This window comes from Nicotiana attenuata, unplaced genomic scaffold, assembly GCF_001879085.1.
Source record: "Nicotiana attenuata strain UT unplaced genomic scaffold, NIATTr2, whole genome shotgun sequence".
NCBI classification, from domain to species: Eukaryota; Viridiplantae; Streptophyta; class Magnoliopsida; order Solanales; family Solanaceae; genus Nicotiana; species Nicotiana attenuata.
The window spans coordinates 4622-20666 of record NW_017670961.1 but is presented as its reverse complement, the minus strand read 5'-3'; positions in this window follow the sequence as shown (position 1 = coordinate 20666).

The following is a 16045-nucleotide window of genomic DNA, read 5'->3' as shown; positions in this document are numbered from 1 at the left end:
TAGAGAAAAGAGTAGAGGCCATTCGAGAAAGCTACAGGACACTCAGCAGTTGTTGAAATCAGACCTTTACAACTCCAACATGATACAAGAGGAGAGAGGACTAATACTGAATTAGAAAAGTCCAACATACATGAGGATGTACTGAGGCAGAAGTCTAGGGCTGTATGGTTAGCAAAAGAGGACTTGAACACCAGATACTTCCATACACAACTGAAGAATAGACAAGCATATCTCATCAATATGTAATGATCAGGGAATAATGTTAACTGATCCAGCACAAGTTTAGCAAGGGTTCATTAAAATCTTCCAAGAGCTATTGGGTACTAAGGCAAGTGAAATGCCATGCCTAAAGAGTACCATAGCAAAGGATGGATACTGCCTCAATAAGGAGGATCAACAAGGTCTGATCAAGGCAGTGATGAAAGAGAAAATACTTCAGGCTCTGAATAATTTACCGGCTGACAAAGCCCCCCCCCCCGTCCCCGAGGGGGGGGGGGACAGATTCCCTGTTGAATTCTTCAAAGCAAATTGGGACATAGTGAGAGAAGATGTTAGTAAGGCTATACTGCAATTCTTTGAGACTGGTAAAATTCTCAAAGAGATCAAATGCACAACCATTAATTTAATGCCAAAAGTTCCAAACCTCACCTATGTCAAGGAATTTAGGCCTATTGCATGTTGCACAACATTGTATAAACTGATAGCCAAGGTGATCACTGCCAGACTAACTAGTGGTGGAAAAAATTGTGGGGCCATCGCAATCAGCTTTTATAGCAGGAAGGAATATCTTGGATAATGTCATTGTGGCCCATGAATTAGTCAAAGGTTATAATAGAAAAGGAATGTTCCCCGGGTGTCTAGTGAAAGTAGACATCAGGAAAGCATATGATACTGTCGAGTGGGATTTCCTGGGAATGATCTCGTTGGAGTTTGAAATGCCAGTAAAATTTGTTAATACCATCATGGAGTGTGTCTCGACTGTTAGCTACTCTATCATCTTCAATGGAGGCCTCACCCCTAAATTCAAAGCAAGAAAAGGGCTTCGACAAGGAGATCCTATGTCACCATTCCTATTTGTACTACCAATGGAGTACTTGAATAGATCTCTGAAACAATTGAACTACAACCCCAACTTCAACCATCACCCAAGGTGTAGGAAAATGAAGCTGATACATATTTGTTTTGCAGATGACTTAATCATGTGTTGCAGAGTAGATCAAATGTCCATTCGACTGATGCTCAAGGCATTTGAACATTTCTCAGCAGTATCAGGCCTCAAAGCAAATATAGGAAAGAGCTCATTATATATAACAGGGGTAGAACAACAACTGAAAGATCAAATCCTGTTTGAAATGCACTTTTCACTTGGGAGGATACCTTTCAAATACCTTGGTGTTCCCCTTTTATCCAAGAAAATAACTGTTCAACAATGCATGCCTCTGGTGGAGAGAATGATTGCCAGGGTTAGATGTTGAACCACCAAATTCCTTTCATATAGTGGTAGAGTGCAGTTTATCAAGAGTGTCTTGTTCGAGATTCAAACCTACTGGTCACAAGTCTTTATGATACCAAAAAAGGTAATCCAACTGATAATAAGTACCTGTAGAACATTTTTGTGGACTGGACAATGTGCAACATCTAAGAAGAGCATTAGTGGCATGGGAGAGGCAGTGTATGCCAAAATCAGTAGGGGGTTTGAACATAATCGAGTTCCAAACATGGAATAAAGCAGCCATATCCAAACTACTCTGGGCTATCACATCAAAGAAAGATACTCTATTGGTACAATGAATTCACAGCTTCTATATAAAGAGAAGAAACATCAGTGAGATGGAGACACCTAAACAAGCATGTTGGCTTGTTAGGAAAATTTTTAATGCAAGGAAGTGTATGGACATAGTGATCTCTACACAGATATGCAGCAGTTCACTCAAGCTGATAAGTTCATAATCAAGAAGGCATACTTGCATCTGATTCCTCAATATCCTAAAGTTGCGTGGAAAAGCCTCAATTTGGACCATGTCATGTGCCAAAGTACCAGTTTATACTACGGCTTGCACTACAGAAGAGACTCATCACAACTAATAGATTGACCAAATGGGGAATATAAGTTCCTAGGAACTGTGTATTATGTGTGTCTGATGCTGAAAAAACACATTCACATCTATTTTTTGAATGTGAATACTCAAGACTACTATGGAGCTCCTTCTTACGCTGGATAAGAGAAAACAATCAAGTAGGAAGCTGGGAAGAGGAAGTTGAAAGGATAACAACCAAAAAGTGCAGCAGCAAAGCTCATCCAGAGGTCCTAGGATGGCTGCTAGCTGCGAGTGCCTATCATATTTGGAATGAGTGCAATGCCAGAAGATTCCAAGAACAACAACAAGATCGGATACTTAGATCAAGAGAGATTGTTATCCAACTGCATAGTAGAGGACAACATAGAAGCAGATGGAAAAGGATATTAGAAAATGTAAACTCATACCCAAACTTAGTATGGGTATATATTGTAATAGAATCCAACTGATAGGAAGAAGTATCCATAGAAAGTTACAAAGATGAGGACTAGTTCTAGAGTCAAAAATGAATTAGTGGGTGTACATATTCATACTTGGTTAAATAAAATTTATTGTTTGACCAAAAAAAATTAGCGGCGAAGCACAACAAATAATAACACAATAGAGTAAGCTGATCACAATCTAAATCCGATGAAAACAGATAAGGGAAGGGCAAGTAGCAACTCGACAAGAATAACCGTTTTCACACCAGATTTATTCAATAACCTCCACGAGGTACCAAACCTCAAAATACTCACAAGTCGCGGGTTTCCAATTCGTGAACCCTAAACACTTGGTATCTTGTGCCCACATTCCAACTAATAACCGCACGGACGACTCACGTGTCAATAGAACCGTTCTCACATAGAAAGCAAGTAGACAAGGGTGTGTGTCAATACTCAATAATATCAGGATCCATCTTTTTAAATCGATAGGAGTGATTAACTACGTGTATGCTTGTGCAAGTGTTCTAACACAGTTCATGCTAGCTAGTAAGTATAGAGGAAATGAACAGCACGTAAGAATGTTCCCCACAATTTTTCACAAGATAAAACTCACATAGGTAGGTACGCCACTACACAAATATCAACAACAAGAATGCCCCCAGGCCATCACAAGTCATCACAATTCAATCCCTGACATTGCCCACCTTGTCTCTCCACGTGCGCAATAATAAAGTAAATGCCTGCCTTGTCTCGCCACACGTGCATAATAATATTCTCACCTCGTCTCGCCACATGCGTAACCCACATATATAGCCCGCCTTATCATGCCGCATATGCACATATCAATAGTAACAATAGCATGGCAGAAATCTCGTGCAACACAATAACAACTGCACGGCAGAAATCTCGTGCATCACAATAACAACCACACAACAGAAACTTCGTGCAACACAATAACAACCCCACGGTAGAAACCTCATACATCACAATAACAACCGCATGACAAAAATCTCGTGCAACACAATAACAATAGCACGGCAGAACCGTACGGTAGAAACCTCGTACATCACAATAACAACTGCACGGCAAAAATTCATGCAACACAATAACAACAGCACAGCAGAAACCTCGTACGTCACAACACTGAGTACAACAGCAACAATGACAATAGCACAAGAGTACGGCAAGTAAATCAACTCAAGAGCTTTCGCTCACAAAGAAACGGTAGAACTAGTTCACAAAGAATAAACACAATAGAGAGTACTAGTCATAACAAGAATAGCTCAACAAGGGAGAAATAATGTGTAACAACGATCCCACAAAGTACAGTTCAACAATAAGGGAGATAACACGAGTCAATAATTCCAAATAAGGATAAGTCAACTAAGATATAGTATAACTAAACTTCTTTTAAGGTTGCGCAATCACGAAAGAGATACATCAAATTCAATTAAGGGTAAGCAACGGAAAGATAATCATAACTTCAATTAAGGATGAACAATTACAGAACAGATAATTATAATTTCATTTAAGGAGAAGCGATTAGGGAGGAATAGCATGGCAATAGAAGAGTTAACAACTTCAGTTAAGGCACATAAGAGTAACATAGGCAATAAGGGTGGATCATGAAGCAATTAATTCTAGTTAAACACGTAGAGGTGAAACTAGTAAATAGGGAACTCAATCATAGCAAAACAACTTCATATCTAGTGAACATAAGGGCCTAAGAGCCCTAAAAGGTCAACTTTACGAAAATAAACCCAAGCACGTACTCGTCACCTCGCGTACACGGACCTCACATAATGCAATTAGCATAAAAGACTCAAGTTCTAAGAGGTAGTTCCTCCACATGAAGTTAGGCAAGATACTTACCTCCAAGAAGATAGACCGTTACTCTAAAATGAACTTCTTAGGTGAAATAACATCCGGACGGTTCAAATCTTGCCAAAATAACTTCAAAGCACAAATAAAACACATAAGAAACTATTCCGGATAATAAAGCTTCAATCTTTATCAAAAACTAAAAATCAACCCAAAAGTCGACCCCCGGGCCCGCACCTCGGAACCCGACAAATTTTACAAAATCGGAACACCCATTCCGATACGAGTTCAACCATACCAAAATTATCAGATTTCGATACCAATTCGTCTCTCAAATCATCAATTTACATTTGAAAGGTTTCTTCAAAAATCCTCATTTTTCCTCAACTCAAAACACTAATTAAATGATAAAAATAAAGATAGAATCATGGAATATAATAAATTCTAGGTGAAGAACACTTACCCCAATGATTTGCTTAAAAACCCCCACGAAGAATCGCTCAAAACCGAGCTCTAAAAATCCAAAAATGTTAAAAATAGCTAACCCTCGGAATAGAGTACTTTTATATTTCGCCTAGGTATTTGTACATCGTGATCGCCGAATTTCAGCTGCGACCGCGAAGAGGAAATGGCTACTGTCCGAAATTAGTGCTACGCGATCGCGAACAAACATGTGCGATCGCGAAGAAGGAAATTTTGATGGTCCAAGAACTGAGCCACGCGAACGCGTGAAGCAGTACGCGAACGCGAAGAAGTGAAATGTAGACTTATGTGATCGCGGACAGAAGCATGCGAATGCGGAGAGAAATCGTTAGTGAAATGCACTACGCGAACACGGAGGTATTGATACGAACACGATTAAGGAAACCAGGTACCAGCAAAACAACAGTCCAAAAATAGAAGGAAATGACCCGTAGCCCATCCGAAACACACCCGACGCCCCCGAGACCTCAACCAAATATACCAGCACATCCTAAAACATGATACGAACTTAATCGAGGCCTTAAATCGCATCAAACAACGTCGAAACTACGAATCGCACCATGAATCGAACTCATGAACTTTCAAATCTTCCAACTTCTAAAACTCGCGCTGAAACCTATCAAATCAACCCGGAATGACGTCAGATTTTGCAAGCAAGTCCCAAATGACATAACAGAGCTGTTCCAACTCTCGGATCGCATTCCGACCCCGATATCACCAATGTCAACTCTTGGTCAAACCTCTCAACCTTCCAAAACTTCAACTTTTTCAACTTTCGCCGAAATGCTTCAAATTACCCTACGGACCTCCAAATCCAAATCCGGACGCACGCCTAAGTCCAAAATCACCATACGAAGCTGTTAAAATCATCAAAATGCCATTTCAAAGTCGTATACACTAAATTCAAATTCCAGTCAACTCTTACCGCTTAAGCTTCTAAAACAGAAATTCTTCTTCCAGATTGACTCCATATCATCCGGTAACTGAACTCAGCCACGCACGCAAGTCATAACATGATATACGAAACTACTCAAGACCTTATGCTGTCGAATGGGACTTAAGTTCTCAAAACGACCGGCCGGGTCGTTACAGGTTATGAGTATGTGTTGGTGTTGTGTGAGTTCCAAAACATTGGAAGCAGAGACGAAAGTTTCAAAGTACGACATCGATTGAAGAAGGCAGCATTTAAGGAGCAGCCATTATAAAGAATCTTTGCATTTATACTCAACCATTATGTTGCTATCAAGAGGGGTCTTTATTCATATTAAAGAAGAGTTTGATTTGGGGATCTTGTCTCCCTGAATTTAGCTTTAAATATAGAAATTTTTACTCATTGTAGACAGGAAATATTTGTATGAGAAAAAGGTTAAACTTATTCTTTTATTCTATTAATATCTTTGTGCTCAATACTCTGTTATCGTCGTGGCTTAAGAAGAAGCTCAATTTACAGTCAGACTTGTATTTTATCCAAGTATTTTAATTTATTTATTTTTGTTCTTAGTTGCTCACTTTATATTCTTGGATAAATTTAATTCAAATATCTACGACGTTATAAATTTAACTGTACGATTTTCCGAATAAACAAGATTTCCTCCAAATCTTTTCGGAAAGGAGGGAGTAATACGATATATCACGTCAAATTTAACAAGTTCTCCTATATTATTCTGCACGACAGTATATGTACATACAAATGTACTTTTCATGCAACGAAATAGTGTACTTTCTTAGTACTAGCAGCTGCTAACTAGCCTATGTTGTTGTTTTTTTATCTAAATAGACGAAGAGGCGATAATGAAAAATGGATGGAAAAGATTTGAAAGGAAACGAAAAAATTGAAGTGATCCTTTTATTAAAGCACTTTGTTCGTCATAGGAAAATGGAAAGAAAATCTTTGTCTTATATAGAAGCACATCTTCTAGCTCTTAAAGAGTTGAGAAGAAGTGGTGCCTCGCGTCGTCGTCGTTGCTCGCTCGCCTCGGCCAATTGATTTGATTGATTGAAACTCCAACAGTCCAACTGGTTGGCTATAAATTCAGGGGCTTGACCTCATTTTTCCACCACCGAATCTAAAAACTCTCCCCTCTCTCTCCTACATTCTGCATTGATTATTTTCAAAGCAAAACGTAAGCATTTTGTGTGATTTGCTCAGCCATTTGAGTTCGCCAAACATCTGTAGTTTGAAGTGTCGCTATTACATAATAGTTATTCCGTTCTACCCAAAGAGTAATTAATCCGAAACCTTGAGCAACGGTGAGTAGACTATATTTCTTAAGGATACACAATAAACTTGTGAGCTCGAAATTTTCTGTTTCTGTTTTCTTAAACTAACATTTTCTGATTTTTTTTATTTTGAATACATAGTTTATAACAGCCTATATGGTTAGAACAGATTCATGACAACAAATTTAACTACTTCCGTCCCAATTTATATAGTAGAGTTTGATTAAGCACACATAATTTAATAAAGAAAGACGAGAATTAATTTTTAAAACTTATAATATTAAATCTGTCAATTGTACGTAGTGACATTTCTTTGGATATGAAATCATTGTTGGGATATATACTATTAACCATGGATTTGATTTAGATATAGTATTTATTATGATAATATTGTTCATTTAATTTTAATAAAGTTTTAATAGATCGTATATTAGTCGGTGTCCTTTGCTTATATAGTAGATGATTTAGTGTATAGAGTTTATCTTATACATGGATGATTAAATCATCGGTTCTTATAAGTATAAAGTTTGAGTTCACAATCTAATGATGGAATTGGACAAACCATCAGGAATGATTGTAGCACAAGATTAAATATAATTTATCTTGATTATGGGAATGGTTTAATTCCAACTTCTTGTGCTAGTACATTTTGTATGTATTGAACGGACCAAGTAGAGATAAGTATTTTATACTGACTTAATAAAATAAACTCTCTAGCCATTAAATGTACTTATACTCTTAATCTTGATATAATTATTATTAGCTGTGTATATTATTATTGTTTTGATTTATTAAAGCGAGATTCTCTCGTGGGTCAATATGCCTGGTAAATTGGATAATAATAATGTACATTAGCGAAGTAATAGTTAGTTGATGGAATCCATGTCTCCGTTTAGAGATTGATGATACACCTTTACGAAAGCTTATAAGTTTTCATGTGTAAACCCGGCCGGTGGATTTTGTATCCGACACATGAAATAAGTTAAGCGAAAGTCTAAAGGAAATAATCAATAAATTAAATCGTCAGTAATTTAATTTAATTGATTAGTATCTGAAAAATGGATGAATTTCGAAATTAAATAAGGAGTGCAATTACGAATTTTTTAGTGGAATAATTCGTAATTAATTATTGTCACGACCCCAATCCCGGTCGTGATGGCGCCCAACACTGATGCTAGGTGAGCCCGACCAATTAAATACTCTCTACCCAAATACGTAATCCGTTAACAAATAATACGATTAAAATAGCAAATGTCAAGGTTCCAATCCAAATCTAAATAAAATAGTACGAAAAATAATAACGAATATTCCAAACATTCCCCAATAGATCTGGAGTCACGAGTCTAGAGCCTCTAGATGTAATAGAGTAATATATATCCATAGTGATAAAGAAGTCTAGAATATAAAAAAAATGAAATAAAGGGGAGGAGTCGGGTCCTGCGGACGTCAGGCAGCTACCTCGACAACTCCTGAAGATAAAATCCAAGAAGACAGCAAACAGCTCCACTAAGTCTCCGGAGCACCTGATTCTGCACACATGGTGCAGGGAGTAAAATGAGTACTTCCAACTCAGTAAGTAATAAACATATATAATGGCTGAAAGTAAGAAATTCCGAAATATTACAATATAAAGCTATAATCAGCGATTCAGCACATAAGACGGTGGAACAACAACAATACCAGGACAAGTAAGACAAATAGGTATAAATGCATGAATGCAATGCAATGCACATGACCGCTGCGGCGCGCAGCCCGATCCATTTGGGTACCTGCGCTCACTGTGGGGGTTCAGGCTCTGGAGGGGCTCCTACAGCCCAAGCGCAATATCATCGTAGCATTCGCTGCGGCGTGCAGCCGATCCACACTCAGTCCAGATATATATATGCATGCAAGCCACTCGGGCACAGTCAAATTGTTTGTTTTTAGTTTCAATTATTAGGAATTATAGAGCTAAGTGTTTAAACCTTTATTTATTTACTAAACATTTCGAGGCAGTGTCTAACTCAGGACTGATATCATGAAATATGCTAAGCATCATAGAAGCAGTGATAAGGATCCCTGAAGGATGCAAATGATAGGCACAAAGCCCCAAACATATTCATAAAATCCAAGTAGGATGATTACCAAACAATTTCTAGTCAAGAACACAGTACGAACATCAATCGGAATGGACTAGGTCAAAATCCCCAGTCACAATCGACCCCGCACTCGTCATAGAGTACGTGTCTCGCCTCAATATAGCGTCACAATGTGATATACCAGGGTTTCAAACCCTCAGGTCATCATCTACATCTATTACTCATCTCAAGCCGGCCACAAGTCTAGCTCGCTATGCCTTTGCCTTTCGAATCAACCTCTTCGCACGCCGAATTTGATTAAAACCACAACGAATACATTACAATAGGCTAAAGAAACATAACCCAATCGAAAAGACTCGAAAAATACCAAAATTCACTAAGTTGGCAAAACCCGAGCCCCGGGCCCACTTCTCGAAAAATTACGAAATTTACATCACTGGATTTCTCGTCTTGCCACGAGTCTACACATACCAATTTTACCAAAATCGGAGTTCAAATGCCCTTTCAAAATCCGTTTTTACATCACAACTTTTAAAGCCCTAGCTTGACCCGTTTTAGATGAATTTTCCACAATTTACATATAATTTCTCCCATAAACTCGAATATTTAGACCAAGGAACTTACCTCCAATTGATTCTCAGTCAAAGCCCTCGAAAATTCTCGCTCAAAGCTCTCAAAACCGCTTTAAAATGGTGGAAACCAACTCTTGTTCGCGGATGAAAACAATATAAAAAAAAACCCTTCTGTAACAGTTGTTTTCGCTTCTGCGACAATTTTACCGTTTCTGCGGTTTCCGCTTCTGCGGCCTACTCACCGCATCTGCGGTTTTTCCTTCAAGTCGCCCAGGACCGCTTCTGCGGTCCCAAAACCGCTTCTGCGGTGACCGCTTTTGCGGAACTTCGTCCGCTTCTGCGGAAAACCCTTGTCCCTCAAGGACCGCTTCTGCGACCAATACGCCGCATCTGCGAAACCGCTTATGCGGTCCCTTTTCCGCAGATGTGGAAATGACAGAACCAGCAACTTCAAACCTGCAACAAACTCCGAATTCTCCGTTTAATCACCCGAATTCACCCCGAGGCCCCCGGGACCTCAACCAAAAATACCAATACATCCTAAAACCTCATTCAAACTTGTTTCCATCATCAAACCACATCAAACAACGCTAAAGCCATCAAATCACATCGCATTCAAGCCTAAGTTTCTTAAAAACTTCCGAATTACGCATTCGATCAAAAACCCGACCAAAACACCTCCGAATGACCTGAAATTTTGCACACATATCCAAAATCACCTAACGGAGCTACTGCAACCCTCGGAATTCCATTCCGACCCTCGGATCAAAATCTCACCTATCCACCGGAATTCGCCAAAATGCCAACTTTGCCAATTCAAGCCTAATTCTACTCCGGACCTCCAAAATCACTTCCGATCGCACTCCTAAGTCACAAATCACCTCCCGAAGCTAACCGAATCACCGGAATTCACATCCGAGTCTTCTAACTAATAAGTCAACGTTCGGTAGACTTTTTCAAACCAAACCTTCCTTAAAGAGACTAAGTGTCTCATTTCCTATCCAAACCAATTCAATTCAACTCTAACTCACCCGTTGCTGATAATAAAACATGAAAGAGCAATAAATGGGGGAAACGGGGCTGTAATACATGAGACGACGGGTTGGGTCATCACAATTATGGTGGATATTAATTTTGAAAATTATAAATTAATTCCATAATTGGAAGCCTTGTTAATTAAATTCTGTGGTCCCTGCTGTGCCTAAATAATAGAAAATAAAAGAATCCTTTTTCTGGTGGAAAAGAAAACCCAACAGGTTTTGGAAAAGGGTTTTAACCCTTAAAACTTGTGCTATAAATACATAAGGTTTTCCACCTAGAAAGGGGAGCACATGGTGGCCGAATTTCAGCCCATTTTCCTTAGAAATTTCGCCCACACGAAATTACTGTTTCCGGATATTATTTGGGTAACACAGTAGAAGACCGTGGAACGTTCGGAGATCATGATCGTGCGGGGTGTGGAGAATTCATTGAGTTGCTGTAGAATTGGAGGCTCACGTGATAAAGGAGTTTGCTCACGCTTTAAGAGGTAACCCGTGAAATCCCGTTTATGCTAGTTGTCTAGATTACATGTGATTTTGATACTGGGATTGCTTCCGCTGCATATATTAATCCATCAATTGGTATCAGAGCCCACTCACATCTAATTAGATAACTAAGTTTTTCATGAAACAAGAATATCGTGTTTATGTGCGTTTTTGAATTACTTGTATATGTGGTTTTCTGAAAAACTACACTGCTGTTTTGTGAATTAGCTGTGCAAAATTTTTGGATTATTCTTGTAATCATGAGATATCTGTTTTTTTTTATTGATATTAGATTGAGATTATCTGAATTTTTTGGGGTAAACCTTAGAAAAACGCAAAACCTGATTTTGACCGAATAGCCGGTATTTTCGGAGGTCAGTGAACTTGACGGACTCCGATTGAGCTGAAATTTGGTGGGTCCATCGGAAACGACGTGGTGAGAAAAACTCACTGCTTTAGCAGTGAATCATGGTGTTTTCGGCGTTTTGAGGTCGTTTGGACTGTGTTTTGGACGTTTTTCTATTTTCTGGAAATTATTTTTTAATAATTTTAATTCGTTTTTAATTTAATGGTGGTGGAGTGACTCCCATGGTCTCCATGATTAAATACTGGTGATATAATAGGTTTACACATTGGTATTAGTAAATAGATATGTTGTTGAATTAAATTCAATAATAGAGGTGTAGGATTTTATTCACTAGGTCTTACAAGGTATAATTGATATTGTGCAATGATATAATTATTTTGTAAGAAAGTGAAATCCTTTGCTTGATATCCTGGATGATTAATGATTGGAGCGTTAGGCATATTGGTGCATAAAAATTTTCTCAAATTTTAGTTTATGTTTTCATGCCCTGCGTGATTACTAGTCTTGGATTTTCAATGAAAAATTTTGTTCTCTGGTTGGAGGTTGTAATTAAGTAAAATATGACGATATTTTGTATGAGTTTTTATATTATTGGCATGGCTTTTAAGCTTTGGTCCATAATCTGCCATAAAATAATTTTATGAGTTACATGTATCTTCACTTGTAAATTGAGAATTTTGTGAGTAATAAATAGTTACCACTAAAGTGGTTTGTTTATTTGAACTCATGAAAAATTCTTAATAAATTTGTACATGTGAAATTGTGTCTATTCATGGATTGAGCATTATGATTAATAAGTAGAATCCACAAAATGGTCTATTTATTTGAGTCATAAAAATCTGCTTAATGTACCATGTGAAAATTATCCTTGATAAATCTACATTAGTGGTGGAGGTTCCTAACTAGGAAAAGAGTTTTATCTTTGGGTACTAGTGAGACCAACTCCACCCATGAGAAGAGATATTGGGGTTTTCGTCGAACAGGAGAAAATATAATATCATAGGTTCTTGTGTATTTAATAAAAGGATAATTTATTGCACAAGAAGATATTGTGTATCCTAAAAATAGGAAGAACATAATATATTGTGACGACCCGACCCGTCGTCTCATGAGTTACCGCTCCGTTTCCCCCATTTTATGCTTCTTCATGTTTCGTTATCGGTATTTGGTGTGTTAGAGTTGATTTGGATTGGTTTTGATAAGAAATGAGACACTTAGTCTCTTTAAGGAAGGCTTAAGTTGGAAAAAGTCAACCGGAAGTTGACTTATGAGTTAGAGGGCTCGGAGGTGATTTCCGGTGATTCGGTTAGCTTTGGGAGGTGATTTATGACTTAGGAGTGTGATCGAAATTTATTTTGGAGGTCCGGTGTAGAATTAGGCTTGAAGTGGTAATTTAAGCAAAGGAAGTATTAAAGGTGGGCTATCGTTGGCCCTATTGGCCCATGTTCAGGCTTGGGGAAAGATTCAGGATTTTGCCTTGTATAGATGCGGGCTCCCAGGGAAGTGATTCGGCGGGTTCTTCGCCAAGAGGGTATTCATGTGATGGAAGACTCATGGAGTTGATTATATTCGGGGCCAAGTCAGAGCGGGTGGCTCTTAGCAACGGCCCTAGTGGATTCAAAGAGGTCAAGTATGGTGCCTAATGGTTTTGAGCCTATAGGTACGGATAAGAACCAAGCTTGGTGGCAGTCTATGAGAAGAGGCACAGAATGTTCTATGATGTTTTGACTTGCGATGTGGCAATTGGGAGGTACGAAATGGTTCGTGGGATTTGAGACAGCATGGTCTCGTGATTCAAGGCCACTCGAGATGAGTGCAAATGGAGTATGTTATGTGTTGGATGGAGTTAGTATTATCTCTAAGGCAATCCAGGATAAATTGGAAAAGGGTAGATTGATTGGCAATAGTTGAAATTGGCATACTGGTGTTAGTGATCAGTTTCCTTCAGCGTGATCAAGTTATGCAAGTAATTGTGCCGGTACGTATCAGGCTTGTCAGCCGCCGTAATTGATGTTATTCAGAGGCATTCTACTGTTATGGCTTGTTATGTAGAAACAGATTCCGGAAGGGCTATGGTGGCTTAGACCACTACTTAGAGATTTGCATATTCTATAGTTTTGAGAATTCACCTATGTGATACTATGGATCTCCTAAAGTGAGTTAACTGAAAAGTTTTCATATGATGAAGTGTTAACCTATTAGTGGTTCCGGAGTTATAATGAAAAGCATGTTCTATCGTATATTGGCATGATGGGTGCAGTGAGTAGTATGGAATTTGAAGTGAAGACCAAAGTTACAGCTTGGTGTTGACAAGGATGTCGCGAGCTCGAATGAGCAGGAAAGGAGTTTTTGATGATTAAAGATTTAAACCAAGTATGAAGGTTTGCGATAATGTCGTTAAATTGAGAATATATGCCTGGNTCAGGGCACATCCGGGCAGTTGTACCAACAAAGAATGGCCCGCGCTTCTAACAAGAAAGTACGACCCAAGAATTTTGAAGAGGGACTAACTCGTGTTAAGACGCTATCTTTTGAAAGGTTATTGGCTTAGTTTGATATGATCAGGATCGACTTGAGATCGGTGGATGGATTTAAATGTGAATATGGGCTCTATGTCAGGCCAGTTGTGTTCATTTCAGTAATGCGCTCCTTATGGAGTAGTCAGGGTGTTATTTCGTTGTAAGATATTTCATGTAGTGATACGTTGCGCCGTGTGAGTTGTGAGACGGCTTGAGAAATTTTTTATGTGTTGAGGATCCGCGTGGAAATGACGTATTATGAGCAAAATGGCTCTTGAGATTCAGATTGTATATCGCACCTCAGTTGTGCTTGAATTTTGTAGCTTATAGCGCTATATGTCCCCTCAGGGATGGTATTATGCACTTAGCATGCTTGTGACCAAATTCGATATCTTGTTGTAATGAGCAATTTAGCTCGATGTATATCTCCTTATGTGAGTTCTACGTATGGATCGGTTGGCACGCCGCCATGGGTATGTTATTTGGATTGGGTGGCACGCCGCCATGGTTATGTTATTTGGATCAGGTTGCGCGCCGCAACAGCGTGATGTTTAGTACAGTTCCCTATATCTGCCTTTATGTGTTTCGTTTCCTATCTTTTCGGAGGAAAGCTCGTATTAGCTGTGAACCCGCATCGCATGTATGATTCGCGAGCGGGGTGTCTGTTTAGTATGTTGCCCGCGTCACAGGTATGATTCGTGAGCGGGGTAATTGGATCTCCTTTTCATAGTTCATTTTTCTTCTTCCTTGTATCGCGCTCGAATTGGTAGCCTATTGGCACATTGTGGCATCAATTGAGACTTTTGATCATGTCCGGGGTGGCATATTGCTTGAGTAGTTCGTACTGGGTGAGACGAGATTATTGGTTTTAAGATCCGTGCAATCCGAGTATATGAAGTACATTAAGGAGCTAAGGCCATTATTCGGCCCAGAATGCAGTGATGGTTCTTGATAGGAGTATAGACCCAATGAATTGTTGATTCGGCAGTTGGTTATGAATTTCTGCACATCTCTCCCGTCGTGGCGGTATTGTAAGAGTTGGAGTAAGACCTATGTCTGTCATGGGGTGCAATGGGAGCATCAGATTAGTAGGATTTCGACTAAGTTGATCAGAAAATGTTATTGGGGTCCGGTGAGTAAAGTGATGCAAGGCGTGAATTCAGCTAAGGTAAGCAGTCATGTTTGGGTACAGCGTGTAGTGATTGATATGGTGATCATATGTTGGAAACGGGTCGGGCATAGAATTCTGGATGTTGGAATTGGGCTCTAAGGCTTATTTGGTTGAATAAAAGGGAATATCTTCGGAATTAATCGAGCTAATATGCTCAACTGAGTTGTGGTAGCACGGGAAGGTACATGAGAAGTTAGACAGCGATTTCAGACCACTCCAGAGAAGTTCTCAGCACGTTCGAGGACGAACGTATGTTTAAGTGGGAGAGAATGTAACGACCCGACCGGTCGTTTTGAGTACTAGCACTCCGTTCAGCAGTCTGAGGCCATGAATAGCTTCATTTCAGGTATTAAAACTTGTACGCGTGGTCGGAATTGAATTTCGGGAAGTCCGGAGTTGATTTGGAAAGAGAATTCTTATTTCGGAAGCTTAAAGTTGAAAGAATGAACTAGGATTAGAATTTTGAGTAAACGACCTCGGAATCGGGATCTGAAGGTTCCAGCAGGTTCGTATGATGATTTCGGACTTGGGCGTATGCCCGGATTGGGTTTTGGATAACCCGGGAGCGTTTTGGCACCTATCGTGAAAGTTAGCATTTTGGAAGAAATTTCTTAAGTTTGGCTTGAGGTGCATTTCAGTGTTATCAATGTCCGTTTGGGATTCCGAATCTGGGAATAGCTCCGTATGGTGATTCTGGAGTTGGGAGCGCGATCAGAAGTGAATTCGGAGGTCCGTAGGTCATTTTGGAGCCATTTGGCTAAAGATAGAAATTTGAAGGTTTTTGA